Source organism: Ranitomeya imitator, chromosome 8 (assembly GCF_032444005.1).
Source record: "Ranitomeya imitator isolate aRanImi1 chromosome 8, aRanImi1.pri, whole genome shotgun sequence".
Taxonomy (NCBI): domain Eukaryota; kingdom Metazoa; phylum Chordata; class Amphibia; order Anura; family Dendrobatidae; genus Ranitomeya; species Ranitomeya imitator.
The window spans coordinates 96,165,631-96,187,578 of record NC_091289.1 but is presented as its reverse complement, the minus strand read 5'-3'; the positions used below and the strand labels follow the sequence as shown (position 1 = coordinate 96,187,578).

Genomic DNA, 21,948 nt, shown 5'->3' with positions numbered 1-21,948 from the left:
ATTATATGGCAGTTATGGGACAAGAATGAATGGTGCAGAGCATTATATGTGGCACAGCTTTATATGGAGCATCTTATGGGGCAATAATGAACGGTATGGAGCATCTATTTTTATTTTTGAAATTCACCGGTAGCTGCTGCATTTTCCACCCTAGGCTTATACTCGAGTCAATAAGTTTTCCCAGTTTTTTTTGTGGCAAAATTAGGGGGGTCGGCTTATACTCGAGTATATACGAGTATATACAAATAGTATACAAACGAGTATATACAAATAGCATCGGTATGACCCAATACTCCCACAGGAAGTGGATGTAATATCGCAGTTGGATCTGGTTGTTCAGTGGGTCTTAATTTGTTGGGAGCTTTGTGGTTTTTTTTTTTTTTTTTTTTCTGTCTAATTCTGTATTGTAAGTACCAGGTAAACTATTAGAATTTATATATAATTAGACAATTGGAGTCAAAAACTGTATTTTAGATAAAAGATTGTAACATTTATTAAATAACACAGTAGTTAATACATCAATAAAGGTTTTTAGTACAAAATACAAATAATCACTTAAGGGTCACTCTGAGCAAAGGATCCAGATAAAGTATCCATACATCCACACTAATATATTATAGTCCAACCAGAGGTTCAAGTTCAAACCGTTATAAAGTCCAAGTGATGGTAGTGACGGCCCCCCGAAGGAGCCTACGCGAAACGTGCGTAGGGGCTGGCGTTTCCACATCCACACTACGACTACCATGGGTGAGGTTAAATCTTTTATATACCTTTTATAATTGAATTGCTAATTGAGCAGTTAGTGCTCACTACCATCACTTGGACTTTATAACGGAGTGAACTTGAACCTCTGGTCGGACTATAATATATTAGTGTGGATGTATGGATACTTTATCTGGATCCTTTGCTCAATAGAGTGACCCTTAAAGGGAAGGTGCCACCAGTTTATTTTGTAGTTTTTTGTTTTTTTGTGAAACTAAGCTTAAAATGGTAAATAAAATGTATTAATGCAATGTTTGCACTGTTTGCAAACATTTCTATATGAAAAATATTATATATTTTCTTACAAATATATATATTGACCACTAGGGGGAGCATTTTCCGTTTTAGACCTCAAGCAGCTATAGCAAGACTTACAAGCTTTAGGCTGCGTGTCCATGATCAGGATGGCCGGCGGTATCGTCGGAGCGGCTTTGCCGCTCTGCGGTAAGCCCCGCTCCCTTCTGGGACGCGATGATGCCGGATGTGTTCATAGCACACATCCGGGATCATCGCACCCATCGCATAGGGCCCTGTGCTATATCTTGCGGCGACGCAGCGTCGCCGCAAGATATACGGACATGCTGCGATCTGAAAAGACGCGCAGCATGTCCGGAGTCGCAGGGCCGCCGTGTGCGTCTTACCACGCATAGTGGAGACGGAATTTCATTAAATCCCCTCCACTATGCTGTAACATCTGGACGCTGCGTGTTTGACGCTGCGTCCCTATGCAGCGTCAAACACGCAGCGTTTACTGCACGTGGACACATGCCCTTATTTTTTGCTGGAAAATTGGGGCAGTAACTGTTGACATCACCATTTCCCTCCCCTTTTGGGTGGTCTAATATCCCTGGGGCAGAATGAAGAGCAGCATCACAGGGCAGCGCCATTTTGTGTGTGACTGCCATGTGATCTGCTATCACCAGCAGTTACTGCATCAGAAACACAGCTAGAGAGTTTACAAAAAAGCAGAACACAGTGGGCTCAGCAGCATGGTGGACTGGAGGAAAAGTGAAGACATGTGGTATTTATGTATGGAGCAGCATTATCTGAGGGAGCTGTCTGTGACTCATCCCTCAGTAAGATAAGAAGGAGGAGATCCAGGTCTGCAGAGAATGGCCAGGCATTGTGGAGGGAGGGGAAAGATACATTGTATGGCAGAGAGAGAGAGAGGCAGGCTGTGAATGCAGCTTACCGGAGATCACAGGGTCTGTGTGTGAGGAGGTAGAGACAGCAGGAGAAGCACACAGGGAGGGCAGCGTGTGAGAGCAGAGGATGTGTGCCCATCCTCCGATTCCAGTGAGTGCTTCTCTCCTGCGATAGAGAGTAAAGGTACCGTCACACTTAGGCCGGCGTCACACTAGCGAGTTCTACGGACGTATGAGCGCATAAAATATGTCCGTAAAACTCGCCTAACAAACGTCCCAATTATTCTCTGCCGTATTTTCCTGATCAGTATTATACGGCTTTCTATGGCCGTAGAAAATCGCAGCATACTGCGTTTGTCACCGTATTGCGCAAAAAAACCGCCAATGAAAGTCTATGGAAGCCCCAAAAATACAGATTACACATGGACCAGCAGTGTGACTTGCGAGAAATACGCAGCGGTGTTAGAGAGAAAAGCCGGCAATTCAGTGCGGTGTACAGTAAAATCACACTGGCAGCTTACAGTAGAATAGGTAGAATAAATGTGTACTCATAGAATAGGTATATACTGTGTGTATGTGTATGTATGTGTGTATATGTATATATATATATATATATATATATATATATATATCTCTATCTATCATACAGCGCTAGATAGCTTTAAAGCCGGTAATTCAATTACCGGCTTTTGCTATCTCCTTCCTAAACCCGACATGATATGAGACATGGTTTACATACAGTAAACCATCTCATATCCCCATTTTTTTTGCATATTCCACACTACTAATGTTAGTAGTGTGTATATGCAAAATTTGGCCGTTCTAGCTATTAAAGGGTTAAATGGCGGAAAAGATTGGCGTGGGCTCCCGCGCAATTTTCTCCGCCAGAGTAGTAAAGCCAGTGACTGAGGGCAGATATTAATAGCCTGGAGAGGGTCCACGGTTATTGGCCCCCCCTGGCTAAAAACATCTGCCCCAGCCACCCCAGAAAAGGCACATCTGGAAGATGCGCCTATTCTGGCACTTGGCCACTCTCTTCCCATTCCCGTGTAGCGGTGGGATATGGGGTAATGAAGGGTTAATGCCACCTTGCTATTGTAAGGTGACATTAAGCCAGATTAATAATGGAGAGGCGTCAATTATGACACCTATCCATTATTAATCCAATACTAGTAAAGGGTTAAAAAAACACACACACACATTATTAATAATTTTAATGAAATAAAAACAAAGGTTGTTGTAGTAATTTATTCTTCGCTCAATCCTTCTGAAGACCCTTGCTCTGTAACAAAGTAAAATAATAAACCAACAATATACATACCTTCCGAAGATCTGTAAGGTCCCACAATGTAAATCCATCTGAAGGGGTTAAAAAATTTTGCAGCCAGGAGCTCTGCTAATGCAGCGCTGCTCCTTGCTGCAAAACCCCGGAGAATGAAGGTAAAGTAGGTCAATGACCTATATTTACCTTCATTTGCGGTGAGGCGCCCTCTGCTGGTTGTTACTCGAGCGTGGGAACTTTCCTCGAAAGCTCCCAGGCTCGAGTTCATATGAGGACACCCAGCAGAGGGCGCCCTCGTATGAACTCGAGCCTGGGAGCTTTCTAGGAAAGTTCCCACGCTCGAGGAACAACCAGCAGAGGGCGCCTCACTGCAAATGAAGGTAAATATAGGCCCTGCGCTTAGTAACCCAATGTTTACCCTGGTTACCAGTGAAGACATCGCTGAATCGGCGTCACACACGCCGATTCAGCGATGTCTGCGGGAGTCCAGCGACGAAATAAAGTTCTGGACTTTCTGCGCCGACCAACGATGGCACAGCAGGATCCATATCGCTGCTGCGTGTCAAACTCAACGATATCGCTAGCCAGGACGCTGCAACGTCACGGATCGCTAGCGATATCGTTCAGTGTGACTGTACCTTAAGTGGAGCTCGGCAGATGGCACAGGACTATAATAAAATGGCAGCTAGTCACACCTACAGCAGTGAGTTGTGCAGCCCACAGAGGCGTGCCCAGCTCACTGCTAATGCTGCTACAATGTTACAGATAGGGTCAGCGCCGGTCTATTATCGCCTATGTCCATGGGGTGCCATAAAATGACACTGATAGTGCCCTGCTACTGCTGCAAAACCAAGATGTCAGCCCCCAGTGCATTCTTTAAACTCATATAACACATGAAATCTGTTTCACATGCATTTAAAACTTGCTTATAGCAGCATGTTATGCTACATTACAGTGATTTTATTAATGATCTACAAACGCGGTACCTTCCCTTTAAGTGATTATTTGTATTTTGTACTAAAAACCTTCATGGATGTATTAACTACTGTGTTAACTACTGTTATTTAATAAATGTTACAATCTTTTATCTAAAATACAGTTTGACTCCAATTGTCTAATTATGTATACATTGCTGGGAGTTTTCTGCATTATTTTTATATGTGGCTCTGATCTATATAATTAAACTATTAGAATTTCTAGGTTTCCCTAAGCAACCATTCTGATTTAGTCTGGAAGTCCGTTAGAAAGCATCCTTTATTATTTCATCCTTTTCAAAATCTGAACTTCCTTAAATTCTGCATTGGACAGTTTTTACATATTCTCCTATACTGGCCATTTGGGATTTTAGTGATCCATTTGGGATAATGGCTACTACTAAATTCAAGATCACTGTTTACATCGACAGCTTTTTATTTTTTTGCAAGTTGTTTGTTCAGAGAGGAAGAGGACTAGAACTCTAGTGCCACCTATTGGCTGTAGCAATCCTAAAAGTCAATAGTGACCCTTTAACGAACCTTGTGATATGACTTGGGATAAAAGCAAAACCAGAATCTTTAATTTGCAGATACTGTGTTTCAAGGTACTGTCCGTCGTCTGTGCAATATTTCCAGAGAAGCATTGTGGCTTAAGTCTTCTTCTCATCTTGGCATGCTTGACATGTCCGTCTCCACGAGTAGAGACCTTGGATCACTTGGATCCCATACATTATTTTTTGTATTTTAACTTAACTTGTTAATTTTAAAATGATTACTTTTTACTCTTGAATGATTGTGGTATAGGTTTGAGTTAATTGACCGATTTGAATGCCTAATCTAATTTACTTTTTTGCAAGTGTATTTAACCTCTTGAATTAATTGTACACTTATATTTTCCTGAGGAAGGAGCTAGATGAGCTCCAAACCGCAGTAGCGTACAATAAATATATTTTCAGTAAGATCGCAAGTGGTTATTCCACTTTTTACCCTTTGGTAGCGCTATTTCAAACCATCGGTTCTCCCTTTTTTATGATTGAATTTGTTTAACTATTTGGGTCAGTCTCATACAAAGTTTGAAAAATGTTCACTTTTTTTTTTTTTTACGATATTTTCATAAATAAATGCACATCATATTGACCATGTTAGTGGCAAGTTTTGAAGTATGTGTCTCCAAACAAAAAAAAAATCTTTGAATCACTGGGATCCGTTGATATAGGAAAGAAATATATCTTGGTACCGTGTTAGCCAGTAGATAGAAAAATATTTAGAATTGAGAGTCCTCAGTGGTTGATACTTTTTAATGGCTAACTGAAAAGATGGTAACAAATTGCAAGCTTTTGAGACTACACTTTGGAACTTTGGGATCCATTGAAGCGTTCCAGAGTTATTACCACTTAAGCCCTACACGACCTTTGACATAGTTACGTCAAAGGTTGTGTCCCTGCCTTTGATGCAGACAGAGCATCCATCAGCGTCCACTGAAGGGTTGTCATGAAAGCCAGGGGTCTGCAGAAGACTCTGTGCCTATCATTGTGAATGCCAGCTCGTGGCCGGCATTCTTAGATCGTAAATTTTGCTGTACATTGCACTGCAATGTATAGCTCGGATGACAGCATGTTAACGTCTCCTAAGGTAACTATTGAAGTCGTAAAAATCTTTAAAAATTAGAGTTCCCCATGGTTGCAAAATTTTTGAACAACTCAAACTGCACAAAAACTGTGCGTGCGACTTTTGGTGTTTGTCAGTCCTAGCCAATAGAGATTGGCGACCCTGTTCTGGGTCTGTACTGAACACTTGGTTGTCCGTACACGGACCCTAAACAGTCTTCATCAGGAAGTCTGTGCTAGTGTTCGGGTTCGGCACCCCGAACATCAGCTGTTGTGCGACAGTGTGAGACACACTGGTGGCTCTGATCAGCAGTAGTATCAGATGAGTGAACCAGCAGCTATGACCGGCGCTAAAAAGGTAACTGCCGGTCACTGGCGTCAGCCAGTAAAGGTACCGTCACACTTAGCGACGCTGCAGCGATACCGACAACGATCCGGATCGCTGCAGCGTCGCTGTTTGGTCGCTGGAGAGCTGTCACACAGACCGCTCTCCAGCGACCAACGATGCCGGTAACCAGGGTAAACATCGGGTAACTAAGAGCAGGGCCGCGCTTAGTAACCCGATGTTTACCCTGGTTACCAGCGTAAAAGTAAAAAAAAAAAAACACTACATACTTACCTACAGCCGTCTGTCCTCCAGCGCTGCGCTCTGCACTCCTCCTGTACTGACTGTGAGCACAGCGGCCGGAAAGCAGAGCGGTGACGTCACCGCTCTGCTTTCCGGCTGACCGACGCTCACAGCCAGTACAGGAGGAGTGCAGAGCGCAGCGCTGGAGGACAGACGGCTGTAGGTAAGTATGTAGTGTTTGTTTTTTTACTTTTACGCTGGTAACCAGGGTAAACATCGGGTTACTAAGCGCGGCCCTGCGCTTAGTTACCCGATGTTTACCCTGGTTACCAGTGAAGACATCGCTGAATCAGTGTCACACGCCGATTCAGCGATGTCTGCGGGGAGTCCAGCGACCAAATAAAGTTCTGGACTTTCTTCCCCGACCAGTGACATCACAGCAGGGGCCTGATCGCTGCTGCCTGTCACACTGGACGATATCGCTAGCGAGGACGCTGCAACGTCACGGATCGCTAGCGATATCGTCTAGTGTGACGGTACCTTTAGAGTACTACTCATCAGCGTACTCATGCTGTTGCTGAGAACAGCGAGAGCAGCTGCTGCTGATGGGAGTATTTATTAGCGGGCGCCTATTCTATAAAAAATAGTCATGGGGATGCAGACCACAGCTGTCAGATTTGCCTGTGCTGGTTATCAAGAATAGAGGGGTACAACTTTACTTAAATAATTATTTAAAAAAAAAAAAAAAAAAAAAAAACCGTGGGGGTCCCCCCCATTTTTGCCAAGCAGACAGCTAGGGGCTCTTATTCTGAGACTGGTAAGGGACCATGAATATTGCTCCCCCCTCCCCCTCAGCCTAAAAATAGTAGCCTGCAGCAGCCCCAGAAAAGGCACATCTATTCAATTCTGGTGCTTTGCCCGCCTCTTCCCACGTTCCCTGGTGTTGGTGAGTGGGGGTATCAGCTGTTTTATGGCTGCTGACCTCAAGCTCAGAGGTTGGTAATGGAGAGGCATCTATGATGCCGCCATTACTAACCCCATAGTTGGAGTGTTTTAAACGAAAAAAAAAACACAGCCTGAATAAAATATTTACTTCACATAATAGCAGGCTAGTTTATCTAATATAGAAAGTTGTGTCGAGCCACGCCCACTATACATAGCCACGCCCACTCTGCATAGCGGCCACAGGCCACATCTAGCTTCGTCGTGTCTAGAATGGAGTTGCTTCTGTGAGGCATGACGTCAATAGAAAGGGAGGAACCTCATGGAGAGATATGTGAGGGGCAAAATAAGAGAAATGAGGTGCTGCTGCAGGTGGAGGCTGTGTATAAGGCCACATTCACACGTTCAGTATTTGGTCAGTATTTTACCTCAGTATTTATATAAGCCAAAACCATGAGTGGAAGAAAAATACAGAAGTGGTGACATGTTTCTAATAAACTTTTCCTTTTGATTGTTTTACTCCAAGTTTTAGCTTACAAATACTGAGGTAAAAATACTGACCAAATAATGTGTGAACGAAGTCTAATACAGGAGGAAATGACACACAGGTATATACTACAGGGTGGGTCATTTATATGGATACACCTAAATTAAAATGGGAATGGTTGGTGATATCAACTTCCTGTTTGTGGCATATTAGTATATGGGATGGGGAAACTTTTCAAGATAGGTGGTGACCATTTTGAAGTCGACCGTTTTGGATACACCTTTATTTTTTTTCAATGGGAAGAGGGTCATGTGACACGTTAAACTTATTGAGAATTTCACAAGAAAAACAATGGTGTGCTTTTTTTTTTTTTTTTTAACGTAACTTTATTCTTTCATGAGTTATTTACAAGTTTCTCTTTGTTTACAGCCATTGACATGTCGCAGACGTTAACATGTGAGGAGCGGATAGAAATTGTGTTGTCTGGTGAACGCAGTACCTGGGTCATTGCAGCAGATTTCAATGCAAGACACCCTACGCAAGAAAACGGTCACCATTCCCATTATATTTAGGTGTCTCCATATAAATGGCCCACCCAAAAAAAGTTTGCCTCATCACTGAACATAATGTTCTGTGTAAACTGAGGGTCCTGTTCAAACTCTTGTTTTGCCCATTCTGCAAATTCAGCGCATCGATCTGGGTCATCAACCATTCCCGTTTCTTTTAGGTGTGTCCATATAAATGGCCCACCCTTTATATACAGGAGGACATAACATACAGGTACATTCTATATACAGGGGAGATGACCTATTTTACATCAGTATTTATAAGCCAAAATGAGAGGGTGAAAAATACAGAAGTGGTGACATGTTTCTAATAAACTTTTCCTCTGATTGTTTTACTCCAAGTTTTAGCTTACAAATACTGAGGCAAAAATACTGACCAAATAACCTGTGAACGAGGTCTAATACAGGAGCAGAGGACACACGTATATACTATATACAGGAGGAGATAACATACAGGTATGTGCTATATACAGGGGAGATTATATACAGGGGAGATTACATACAGGTATATACTATATACAGGGGAGATTACATACAGGTATATACTATATACAGGGGAGATGACATGCAGGTATATACTATATACAGGTGATGACATACAGGTATATACTATAGACAGGAGATGACATACAGGTATATACTATATACAGGGGAGATGACGTACAGGTATACAGACATGGCCAAAAGTATTAACACCCCTGCAATTCTGTCAGATAATACTCAGTTTCTTCCTGAAAATGATTGCAATCACAAATTCTTTGGTATTATCTTCATTTAATTTGTCTTAAATGAAAAAAAAAACACAAAAAGAATTGTCCTAAAGCCAAATTGGATATAATTCCACACCAAACATAAAAAAGGGGGTGGACAAAAGTATTGGCACCGTTCAAAAAATCATGTGATGCTTCCCTAATTTGTGTAATTAACAGCACCTGTAACTTACCTGTGGCACCTAACAGGTGTTGGCAATAAATAAATCACACAGCCAGTTGACATGGATTAAAGTTAACTCAACCTTTGTCCTGTGTCCTTGTGTGTACCACATTGAGCATGGAGAAAAGAAAGAAGACCAAAGAACTGTCTGAGGACTTGAGAAACCAAATTGTGAGGAAGCATGAGCAATCTCAAGGCTACAAGTCCATCTCCAAAGACCTGAATGTTCCTGTGTCTACCGTGCTCAGTGTCATCAAGAAGTTTAAAGCCCATGGCACTGTGGCTAACCTCCCTAGATGTGGATGGAAAAGAAAATTTGACAAGAGATTTCAACGCAAGATTGTGCGGATGTTGGATAAAGAAACTAGACTAACATCCAAACAAGTTCAAGCTGCCCTGCAGTCCGAGGGTACAACAGTGTCAACCCGTACTATCCGTCGGCATCTGAATGAAAAGGGTCTGTATGGTAGGAGACCCAGGAAGACCCCACTTCTTACCCAGAGACATAAAAAAGCCTGGCTGGAGTTTGCCAAAACTAACCTGAAAAAGCCTAAAACGTTTTGGAAGAATGTTCTCTGGTCAGATGAGACAAAAGTAGAGCTTTTTGGGCAAAGGCATCAACATAGAGTTTACAGGAGAAAAAAAGAGGCATTCAAAGAAAAGAACACTGTCCCTACAGTCAAACATGGCGGAGGTTCCCTGATATTTTGGGGTTGCTTTGCTGCCTCTGGCACTGGACTGCTTGACCGTGTGCATGGCATTATGAAGTCTGAAGACTACCAACAAATTTTGCAGCATAATGTAGGGCCCAGTGTGAGAAACCTGGGTCTCCCTCAGAGGTCATGGGTCTTCCAGCAGGACAATGACCCAAAACACACTTCAAAAAGCACTAGAAAATGGTTTGAGAGAAAGCACTGGAGACTTCTAAGGGGGCCAGCAATGAGTTTAGACCTGAATCCCATAAAACACCTGTGGAGAGATCTAAAAATGGCAGTTTGGAGAAGGCACCCTTCAAATATCAGGGACCTGGAGCAGTTTGCCAAAGAAGAATGGTCTAAAATTCCAGCAGGGCATTGTAAGAAACTCATTGACTGTTAGGGTATGTTCACACGTTCAGGATTTCCATCCTTTTTTTTTCAGGACAGTTTTTTTAAAAAACTGCAGCTCTTGGCAGAAAACGCAGGTCCTTTTTTTGTCCGTTTTTGATGCGTTTTTTTATCCTTTTTTTACTGTGTGTTTCCTAGGAAGCTTTTTAGGGCTAAAATGGCTGAAAATACCCTAACCCTACCCCTAACCCTACCCCTAACCCTACCCCTATTCTAACCTTAGTGAAAAAAAAAAAAAAAAAAAATTCTTAATTTTTTTATTGTCCCTACCAATGGGGGTGACAAAGTGGGGGGGGGTGTCATTTACTATTTTTTTATTTTGATCACTGAGATAGGTTATATCTCAGTGATCAAAATGCACTTTGGAGCAAATCTGCCGGCCGGCAGATTCGGCGGGCGCACTGCGCATGCGCCCGCCATTTTGCAAGATGGCGGCGCCCAGGGAGAAGACGGCCGGACGGACACCGGGACGCCGGGTAAGTATAAGGGGGGGAGATTAGGGCACGGGGGGGGGGCATCGGAGCACGGGGGGGGAGGCATCGGAGCACGGGGGGCGGGATCGGAGCACGGGGGGGCAGCCACACTCCGCCCACGCACTTCCGCCCGCTCCCCCGCACTTCCTGCTGCAGCGGTTCTGCACATCAAATCGCAGTAAAACCCGCAGATATATTTTTGATCTGCGGGTTTTACTGCGATTTTGACCTCACAATGGAGGTCTATGGGTGCAGAACCGCTGCGGTTCAGGAAGAAGAATTGACATGCTCCTTCTTTTTTCCGGGAGCTATTCAGCGCGGCTTTTTTTTTTTACAATTTCCGGACCATGTGCACAGTGTGTCCTGTTTTCCATAGGGTACAGTGTACTGTACCCTGCATGGAAAACAGCTGCGGAACCGCAGCGGCAAAACCGCCGCGGTTCCGCGGTAAAAAACGCACTGTGTGAACATGGCCTTACCGGAAGCGGTTGGTCGCAGTTATTTTGGCTAAAGGTTGTGCAACCAAGTATTAGGCTGAGGGTGCCAATACTTTTGTCTGGCCCATTTTTGGAGTTTTGTGTGAAATGATCAATGTTTTGCTTTTTGCTTCATTCTCTTGTGTTTTTTCATTTAAGACAAATTAAATGAAGATAATACCAAAGAATTTGTGATTGCAATCATTTTCAGGAAGAACCTGAGCATTATCTGACAGAATTGCAGGGGTGTCAATACTTTAGGCCATGACTGTATACTGAGGGGAAAATGACAGGTGTGAGGTCAAAATGAGGTGTTGGGGGAGAAAATGAGAGGAGTGAGGTGCTATAACTAACCACAGTTAGTTACTATGCCCGGGCAATGCTGGGCTCTTCAGTTAGTTTAAAATAAAAAAGCAGTTATACTCACCTAATCCACCGATGCTTATGTCCCCTGTAAAAAGAAAATTAATAAACAACCATATCCCACACTCGTCCCTGACCTGAAGGTCCAGATGATTTGCATGGCCGTCACATCAGTGATGCAACTGTTATCGACGCCAGCCGCCTTACACGGAGACCGTAGCGTAATCACTCCTGCAGTGTGTAGAGGTGAGAAAGTTCACGATAGTTCATAGCTGATGTAGGGGAGTTCGACACCGCTCGCTTCATGAGAAAGTGAAGTCGCCGGGGTTTATCAGCTATGAACTCTAGTGACCCTCCTCATGGGAGCTCAGTAGTACACACTGCAGGAGCGTGATTACGATCCTGTCTTAGGCTCCTTTCACATTTCCGTCGGGAGTCGGCCGTCACAAAGCGTCGGCGCGACGTACCGACGGCTGTTTGGGAAATAGCGTTAAAACGTAGGCAACGCATCCAGTGTTAAGACAGATGCGCTGCCGAGAGAGAGAGATTTTTTCTTTTTTTTTTTTTTCCCCCTGACTAAAAAATCCATCTGTGCATGCTCAGAATGAAGAAAAAACGGGATCAGTCGCTGGATTCCTGCGTGTGACGGTCAGCGACGGATCCTGCATCCATAGACTTTCATTGTAGCCGGTGACGGACAGCGCAGGACCCGTCGCTGACCGATTTTTCCGATGTGAACAAAAAACGTTCCCCTGAATGTTTTTTTGTTCCCGACTGACCACTATTTTACGACCGGTCAAGTGCACGACGGATGAAACGGATGGCCATCCGTCACAATCCGTCGCTAATACAAGTCTATATTGGAAAAAACAGGATCCTGCAAAAAAATTCGCAGGATCCTGTTTTTTGAAAACTCGACGGATTACGACGGGAGATAAATCCGGGCAAGTGGGAAGAGGCAGGCAAGGCATCAGAATCGGCGCATCTAAAAGATACGCCTTTTCTGTGGTGGCTGTGGGCTATTTGTAGGCTGGGGGGGGGGCAATTCAGTGGCCCCTTACCAGTCTGAGAATACTAGCCCTCTACTGTCTGCTTTAGCTTAGCTGCTTGTTAATAAAAAATAAAAAAAAATAAAAAAAAAAAAAAAAATATATATATATATATATATATATATATATTTTCTCACAGCAGGCGCTTGGTAAGGCTGCAGCGCTGTAAGTCAGATCACTGATCTGACGGAGTGCTGTGCAAACTGTCAGATCAGTGATCTGTGATGTCCCCCCCCTGGGGCAAAGTCAAAAAGTAAAAAAAAAAAAAATCTAAAAAGTAAAAAAAAATTATTCCCATAAATACATTTCTTTATCTAAATAAATAAAAAAACCAAAAGTACACATTTAGTATCGCCGCGTCCGTAACGACCCAACCTATAAAAAGACGAGGCAAAAAACAATGCTTTATTATCATACCGCCGAACAAATAGTGGAATAACACGCGATCAAAATGACAGATATAAATAACCATGGTACCGCTGAAAACGTCATCTTGTCCCGCAATAAACGAGCTGCCATACAGCATCATCAGCAAAAAAATAAAAAAGTTATAGTCCTGAGAATAAAGCGATGCAAAAATAATTTTTTCTATAAAATTGTTTTTATCGTATAAAAGCGCCAAAACATAAAAAAAGATATAAATGGGGTATCGCTGTAATCGTACTGACCCGAAGAATAAAACTGCTTTATCCATTTTACTAAATGCGGAACGGTATAAACGCCTCCCCCAAAAATTCATGAATAGCTGGTTTTTGGTCATTCTGCCTCACAAAAATCGGAATAAAAAGCGATCAAAAACTGTCACGTGTCAGAAAATGTTACCAATAAAAATGTCAACTCGTCCCGCAAAAAACAAGACCTCACATGACTCTGGACCAAAATATGGAAAAATTATAGGTCTCAATGTGGAGACGCAAAAATCTTAAAAATCCGGTATAAAAAAAGCTATAAAAGTAAATCAAACCCCCTTCATCACCCTCTTAGTTAGGGAAAAAATAATAAAATTAAAAAAAAGTATTTCCATTTTCCGGTTAGGGTTAGGGTTGGGGCTAAAGTTAGGGTTAGGGTTTGGATTACATTTACGGTTGGGATTAGGGTTTGGATTAGAGTTAGGGGTGTGTCAGGGTTAGGGGTGTGGTTAGGGTTACTGTTGGGATTAGGGTTAGGGGTATGTTTGGATTAGGGTTTCAGTTAGAATTGGGGGTTTCCACTGTTTAGGCATATCAGGGGCTCTCCAAACGTGGCATGGCGTCCGATCTCAATTCCAGCCAATTCTGCGTTGAAAAAGTAACAGTGCTCCTTCCCTTCCGAGCTCTCCCGTGCGCCCAAACAGGGGTTTACCCACACATATGGGGTATCAGCGTACTCGGGACAAATTGGACAACAACTTTTGGGGTCCAAGTTGTTACCTTTGGGAAAATAAAAATTTTGGGGGCTAAAAATCATTTTTGTGGGAAAAAAAGATTTTTCTCTAGTAACCCCCCACGACAGCACACCTGGAGGATGTTACTCCTTTCCTAATAGGGACAGGAAATTGACAAGAGGTTAAATAACCCCTCCCTCACCTCCCCTCAGTGTTCTTTCCTGTCCCTACTAGGGATGAAGAGGTCATCCCAGGTGCACTGTGCCGGCAGCGGTCACCTGGGGGGAATACAGATAATCTGGCCGGGCAGCTGGGATCAGACTTGCGTCCATTCCCTGTCGCTGCTCCCGTCTCCTCCGACTCGGGACTCTTCTCCGCCACCATTCCGCGCGTGCGGGTAAGGTCTGGGGCGTTCTTCGGCTGGAGGCCTCTCTGAGCTCTCCAGCCCTTCTCCTCCTCCGCACCGCGCGCGCGTGTGTGGGTACTTCCGGTCTGAAGCCGGCGGCCGGATATGACGTCAGACGCCGGCCGGCTTCTCTGAATCAGGAAGTTCCTCGTGCGTTCCAGCCAGGAACGCTAGGAGATAGCATGGAAGACGTCGGCGTTCTCCCCCCACGTACTTCCGGACACCGGAGGAGGAGGTCCTCATCCAGGAGGACGGAGGAGGTCCTCATCCAGGAGGACAGGTGCTGCGTCCGGTCGCCTATATATTCAGGCCCTGGACAGGAAGACATCGCAGGTAGGACCACTGTGTGGTGAAGACTATGGAGATGTCTGCTTCCTCGCGCTCTGCACCTGCAGAACACAGCACCATCCCGGCCCCAGTGAGTAGTCTGGCCCCGGGTGTCCATTCCCTGATGTGGGTTGTAGTCTTATGATTCCTTCTCCCCTTTCTTTTTAGGGGGACAAGGAACCCACATCAGGAAGCAAAACAAAAACTACCCGCAAATGCGCAGTTTGTATGAAGAAGCTGTCCTCTTCATACAAGAAATCATTGTGCAAAGAATGCACAGACAAAATTATCAGCGAGGAACGGCCATCCCTGATAGAGGAGATTAAAACCTTAATCCAGCAGGAGATTAAAACATATCTGGCCACTCTTTCCCAGCCTACACCATCTCCTAGTGCCCCTCCTGAGGCTAAGAAAAGGAAACTTAATCCACAGGAGGAAGAGCAGGAGGACTCTCAGGGAGAGACGTCGGACGAACCCCCAGAGGAGGGTGAATTATCCCTGGACTCTGAAACTGTCCAGCAAGAGAGATACTACTTCTCTTCATCGGATATAGAAGAACTCCTTACGGCTGTAAGGAAAACTATGGAGGTTGAGGAAGAGAAGACGGCCCAGTCAGTGCAAGAAGAGATGTTTGGAGGACTTCGTTCTAGGAAGCGTCAGGTGTTTCCTATTCACCAAAACATCCGAGATTTAGTTCTGGACGAGTGGGAATCCCCAGAAAAGAAGCTGACTACTCCAGCGGAAATTAAAGACAGATTTCCTGTGGATGCCGAGACAGCGTCCTGCTGGTCAGAAGTCCCTAAAGTGGACGTCCAGATTGCCAGAGTAGCCAAAAAGACCACGCTACCATTCGAGGATGCCTCCCAACTGAGAGACCCTCTGGAACGTAAGATGGACGGACTACTAAGGAAGTCGTGGGAAACGTCAGCATCTTTACTGAACATCAATTCAGTATCCACTTGCGTGGCTAGATCGATGCATCGCTGGCTGGGGCAGCTAGAGGAGCACTTGTCCTCAGGTACTCCGAGAGAAGATATTCTGGCCTCCTTGCCTATCTTCCAGAAAGCAACAGGCTTTTTAGCAGATGCTTCTGCAGAATCCGTGAGAGTGACGGCGAGATCTTCCGCACTGTCAAACTCGGTAAGGCGTGCACTCTGTCTAAGATCCTGGTCTGGGGATATGACTTCCAAGATGAGGCTGTGTTCTATTCCTTTTAAAGGAAAGTATATGTTTGGACCAGCTTTGGATGACCTTTTGGAGAAGGCTTCAGACAAGAAAAAGACCTTACCAGAACCTAGAAACCCTAGAAAAAGACCCTTCCGCGCTCAGCAGGAGCCTACTCCTCAATACAGAGGAAAGGGTAAAACAGGTCGCTGGAGCTATCCGAAAGGAGGGAAAGACAGGAATCTTTTTCTTTCACAACCCCAAAACCAGAGAAAGCAATGACGCCGTCATAGTGGGGGGTCGGATTTCGAACTTCCTCCCAGTCTGGCAAGAGATCGGTGTGGATCAGTGGACGTTAAGATTGGTCAAAGAGGGGATGAAAATAGAGTTTATATCATATCCCCAAAAAAGAATGAAAACTACAACGTTATCAACACCAAAGCTACAGTCCACCCTGATAACTGGGATAGAAGATCTCTTAGTCAACAATGTGATCTCCACAGTCCCAAAAGACGAAAGAAACAAGGGCCATTATTCCAGCCTATTTCTGATAAGGAAACCAAACGGAACCCATCGGATGATAATCAATCTGAAACCGCTGAATCAATATGTAACCTACAGAAGATTCAGAATGGAGTCCGTCAGATCGACAGTACCCTTAATAGGGCAAGACTTCGTCATGGCAACCATCGACTTACAGGACGCATATTATCACGTCCCAGTCCATCCAACCTATCGGAAATTTCTAAGGTTTGCAGTCACCAGAGGAGAAGTTATAGACCACTTCCAGTTCAATGTCCTCCCATTCGGACTATCATCAGCTCCAAGGATCTTTACAAAGGTCATGTCCGAGGTGATGGCGTACATCAGAAGTCGACGGATATGCATAATCCCATACCTCGACGACCTCTTGGTAGTGGCTCCCACGGTTCCAATTCTACAGGAACATCTTCAAACAGTCCAGATCCTGTCATCCCTGGGTTGGGTGATAAACCCCAAAAAATCGGATATGGTTCCGTCCACAACGAAGATCTTTTTAGGGGTCTTATTAGACTCCCACAGACAAACATCTTTCTTGCCCGAACAAAAACGGTCCCTGCTTACATCAAGGATAAGAACATTGCGGGACAAGAAGAGAGTATCTCTAAGATGGGCCATGTCGGTCCTAGGTACCATGACATCTTGCATCCAGATGGTAGCATGGGCTCAAGCCCACACCAGGATACTTCAGACTCATATTCTGTCAAGCTGGGACGGATCCCCAGGTTCTCTAGACAAAAAGATCCGGATACCACCGCATGTAAAGTCCTCATTAACATGGTGGCTACAAAAAGAGAACTTAATGAGAGGAGTTCCCTGGTTGCAGGTCCCAGCAGTGACCATAACAGTAGATGCCAGTGGAAAAGGTTGGGGAGCTACGGTAGACCAGCACATATTCCAGGGATTCTGGTCAGCCGAAATAGCACAACAATCCTCGAATTTCAAAGAGCTAAAAGCAGTAGAAGAAGTTCTCAAAGCGGCGGTAACTCTTGTACAAAATTCCCACTTAAAAATATACTCAGACAACATGACAACAGTTGCCCACCTTCGCCACCAGGGAAGTACAAGACACGAAGATCTAAAAAGAATATCAGCAAGAATATTTTCGTGGGCCGAAGAACATGTTCTCTCCATATCCGCCCTACACATAAAAGGGGAGATAAACGTACAAGCCGACTTCCTGAGCAGAACAGAGGTCCATCCAGGAGAATGGAGCCTAAACCCAGAAGTCTTTCAGATACTAGTCAAAAGATGGGGACAGCCAGAAGTGGACTTGTTCGCGAACAGTCAGAACGCAAAGGTAGACCAGTTCTTCTCGCTAGATCCGATGAATCCGGGGTTAGCTGTGGACGCATTGGTCCAGCCATGGACATTCTCGCTAGCATACGCGTTCCCGCCATTGCCGATCCTACCAAAAGTCCTGCAGAAAATAAGGGCAGAAAAACTCAAGGTGATCCTAGTGGCTCCACTTTGGCCCAAAAGAGGTTGGTTTGGGGCCCTCATCAGTCTACAGATAGATGGGCCAATGGCACTTCCACCGGTCAAAGACCTTCTCTACCAGGGGCCAATACTGCATCCAGATCCCGAGAGGCTACACCTAAATGCCTGGCTTCTGAATTCTCAATTCTGAGAACTAGAGGACTATCAAAGAGAGTAATTGAAACATTACAAAAAAGTCGCAAAACGGTAACATTCTATTTACCAAAAGATCTGGAAGACGTTCATCTCGTGGTGTGCTCCTGAGCAACCTAACCCAGATAAACCAAACCTAGCCAAGATCCTGGATTTTCTACAAGATGGGCTGGAGAAGGGTCTCAGACCCAGCACCCTCAAGGTACAAGTGGCAGCCTTGAGCTCTTATTTTGACCAGTCTTTAGCCAACCATAGATGGGTAAGAAGATTCATGACGGCGGCATCCCGCATATCTCCAAGACCCATAAATATAGTTCCATCCTGGGACCTGAATATAGTCCTGAAAGGACTTACACTGCCACCATTTGAACCCTTATCTTCCATAACCATGGATAAACTCGCTTGGAAAACCACCTTCCTGGTAGCTATAACAACAGCCAGAAGAGTGGGTGAACTACAAGCCCTGTCAATCAACGAGCCCTACATGAAGATTCTTCAGGACAGGCTTATCCTACGATTAGACCCATCCTTTCTCCCAAAGGTCGTCTCCGATTTCCACAAATCGCAGGAGATAATTCTTCCATCGTTCTATCAAGAACCAAAGAATGAGGAAGAGGAACATTTCCATACTTTGGATGTTCGAAGAATGGTACTCTATTATCTTCATGCATCAGAAAAGATTAGAAAAGATCAAAATCTGTTTATTCATCTTCTCGGCCAGAATAAGGGGAAGAAGACTTCCAGATCCACAATTGCAAATTGGATCAAAAGAGCAATCCTGGAGGCTTATCAAATTCAGGGCCTTCCTCCACCAGGAAAGCTTACAGCCCATTCTACTAGAGCAACAGCTGTCTCCTGGGCCGAGAAAGCCAGTGCTTCCATCGAGCAAATATGCAGAGCGGCTACATGGTCCTCGGTCCATACGTTCTCCAAACATTACAGGCTTGACCTGATGTCAAAAGAAGACTTAGCCTTCGGAGAAAAAGTCCTTAGTGCTGTAGTCCCTCCCTAAAATTACTCTTGGGTACTGCTCCAGGTGTGCTGTCGTGGGGGGTTACTAGAGAAAATAGAATTATTCTTACCGTTAATTCGGTTTCTAGTAACCCACCACGACAGCAGGAGTAATCCCTCCCTTTGCTTAATATACGTTCTGAAAAGAATAAATATAATTTCAAGCATTCATTCTCCTGTGGTCCTTTATAATAACACTGAGGGGAGGATGAGGGAGGGGTTATTTAACCTCTTGTCAATTTCCTGTCCCTATTAGGAAAGGGGTAACATCCTCCAGGTGTGCTGTCGTGGTGGGTTACTAGAAACCGAATTAACGGTAAGAATAATTCTATTTTTTATTTTCACGGCTCTGCGTTGTAAACTGTAGTGAAACACTTGGGGGTTCAAAGTTCTCACAACACATCTAGATAAGTTCCTTGGGAGGTCTAGTTTCCAATATAGGGTCACTTGTGAGGGGTTTCTACTGTTTGGGTACATCAGGAGCTCTGCAAATGCAACGTCAGGCCTGCAGACCAATCCATCTAAGTCTGCATTCCAAATGGCGCTCCTTCCATTCCGAGCTCTGCCATGCGCCCAAACAGTGGTTCCCCCCCACATATGGGGTATCGGCGTACTCGGGACAAATTGGACAACAACTTTTGGGGTCCAATTTATCCTGTTACCCTTGTGAAGTTCAAAACTGAGGGCTAAAAAATCATTTTTGTGAAGAGAAAAAAAAAAATTATTTTCACGGCTCTGCATTATAAACTGTAGTGAAACACTTGGGGGTTCAAAGCTCTCAAAACACATATAGATAAGTTCCTTAGGGGGTCTACTTTCCAAAATAGTGTCACTTGTGGGGGGTTTTAATGTTTAGGTACATCAGTGGCTCTCCAAACACGACATGGTGTCCCATCTCAATTCCAGTCCATTTTGCATTGAAAAGTCAAACGGCGCTCCTTCCCTTCCGAGCTCTGCCATGCGCCCAAACAGTCGTTTACCCCCACATACCGGGTATCGGCGTACTCGGGACAAATTGCACAACAACTTTTGGGGTCCAATTTCTTCTCTTACCCTTGGGAAAATAAAAAATTGGGAGCGAAAAGATCATTTTTGTAAAAAAAAAAAAAAAAAAAAAAAAATTTATTTATTTTTACGGCTCTGCATTATAAACTTCTGTGAAGCACTGGTTGGGTGAAAGTGCTCAACACACATCTAGATAAGTTCCTTAAGGGGTCTACTTTCCAAAATGGTGTCACTTGTGGGGGGTTTCAATGTTTAGGCACATCAGGGGCTCTCCAAACACAACGTGGCGTCCCATCTCAATTCCAGTCCATTTTGCATTGAAAAGTCAAATGGTGCTCCTTCCCTTCTGAGCTCTCCCATGCGCCCAAACAGTGGTTTAAACCCACATATGGGGTATCGGCGTACTCAGGACAAATTGTACAACAACTTTTGGGGTCCATTTTCTCCTGTTACCCTTGGTAAAATAAAACAAATTGGAGCTGAAGTAAATTGTTTAAATAAAAATGGACATTTAACTTTTTTTCATAAACATTCCAAAAATTCCTGTGAAGCACCTGAAGGGTTAATAAACTTCTTGAATGTGGGTTTGAGCACCTTGAGGGGTGCAGTTTTTAGAATGGTGTCACACTTGGGTATTTTCTATCATATAGACCCCTCAAAATGACTTCAAATGTCATGTAGTCCCTAAAAAATATTGGTGTTGTAAAAATGAGAAATTGCTGGTCAACTTTTAACCCTTAACTCCCTAACAAAAAAAATTTTGGTTCCAAAATTGTGCTGATGTAAAGTAGACATGTGGGAAATGTTACTTATTAATTACTTTGTGTAACATATGTCTGTGATTTAAGGGCATAAAAATTCAAAGTAGGAAAATTGCAAAATTTTAAAAATTTTCGCCAAATTTCCATTTTTTTCACAAATAAACGCACGCTATATCGAAGAAATTTTACAACTATCATGAAGTACAATATATCTCGAGAAAACAATGTCAGAATCGCCAAGATCCGTTGACGCGTTCCAGAGTTATAACCTCATAAAGGGACAGTGGTCAGAAGTGTAAAAATTGGCCCGGTCATTAACGTGCAAACCACCCTCGGGGCTTTAAGGGGTTAAAAACATCATCTCAGTACACAAAAAATAAGCTCTCACCGAACCCCAGATCACGAAAAATGGAGACGCTACGGGTATCAGAAAATGGCGCATCACCACTTTAAAAAAAAAAAAAAATAACCTAGACATGTTTAGTGTCTATGGACTGGAGAATCATAATGGCAGGTTAGTTTTAGCATTCAGTGAACATGGTGGAAAAAATAAAACTGAATAATTGCACTTTTTTGCATTTGGAATTTTTTTTCCCCATTTTTTAGTACACAACATAGTAATACCAATGGTGTCGTTCAAAAATACAACTCGTCCTGCAAAAAAATAAGCCCTTGCATGGCCATTTTGACCAAAAAATAAAAAGGTTATGGCTCTGGGAAGAAGGGAAGCAAAAAATGAAAATGCAAAACCAAAAACACCTCTGCTCGTTAAGGAGTTAATAGTGTAAAATTTTGCTATAATTGTCCTTTAGTCCCCGATAGAAGTACATCTCTGGCAGAAGCATACAGCCCTTGTAGTATGCGCCTAATTTGTGAAAACTGGCATGTACAACATCTGTGTTAATGAACCAGCTTCATTGTTTGTGATAGGCTTTCCATTTGAGGATAAATTAATGGTTGCTGTTTGGTACTGTACAGAATCTGAGGAGGAAGGAGTGCTGCATTT

At 43.8% G+C, this 21,948-nt stretch overlaps 1 protein-coding gene across 2 annotated transcripts in view; it reads left to right on the top strand.

Annotated features, from left to right (window-relative positions):
- The window catches only part of MGST3 (microsomal glutathione S-transferase 3), a 97,716-nt gene that overhangs the window by 64,266 nt on the left and 11,502 nt on the right, over positions 1-21,948 (top strand). The window lies entirely within an intron of this gene.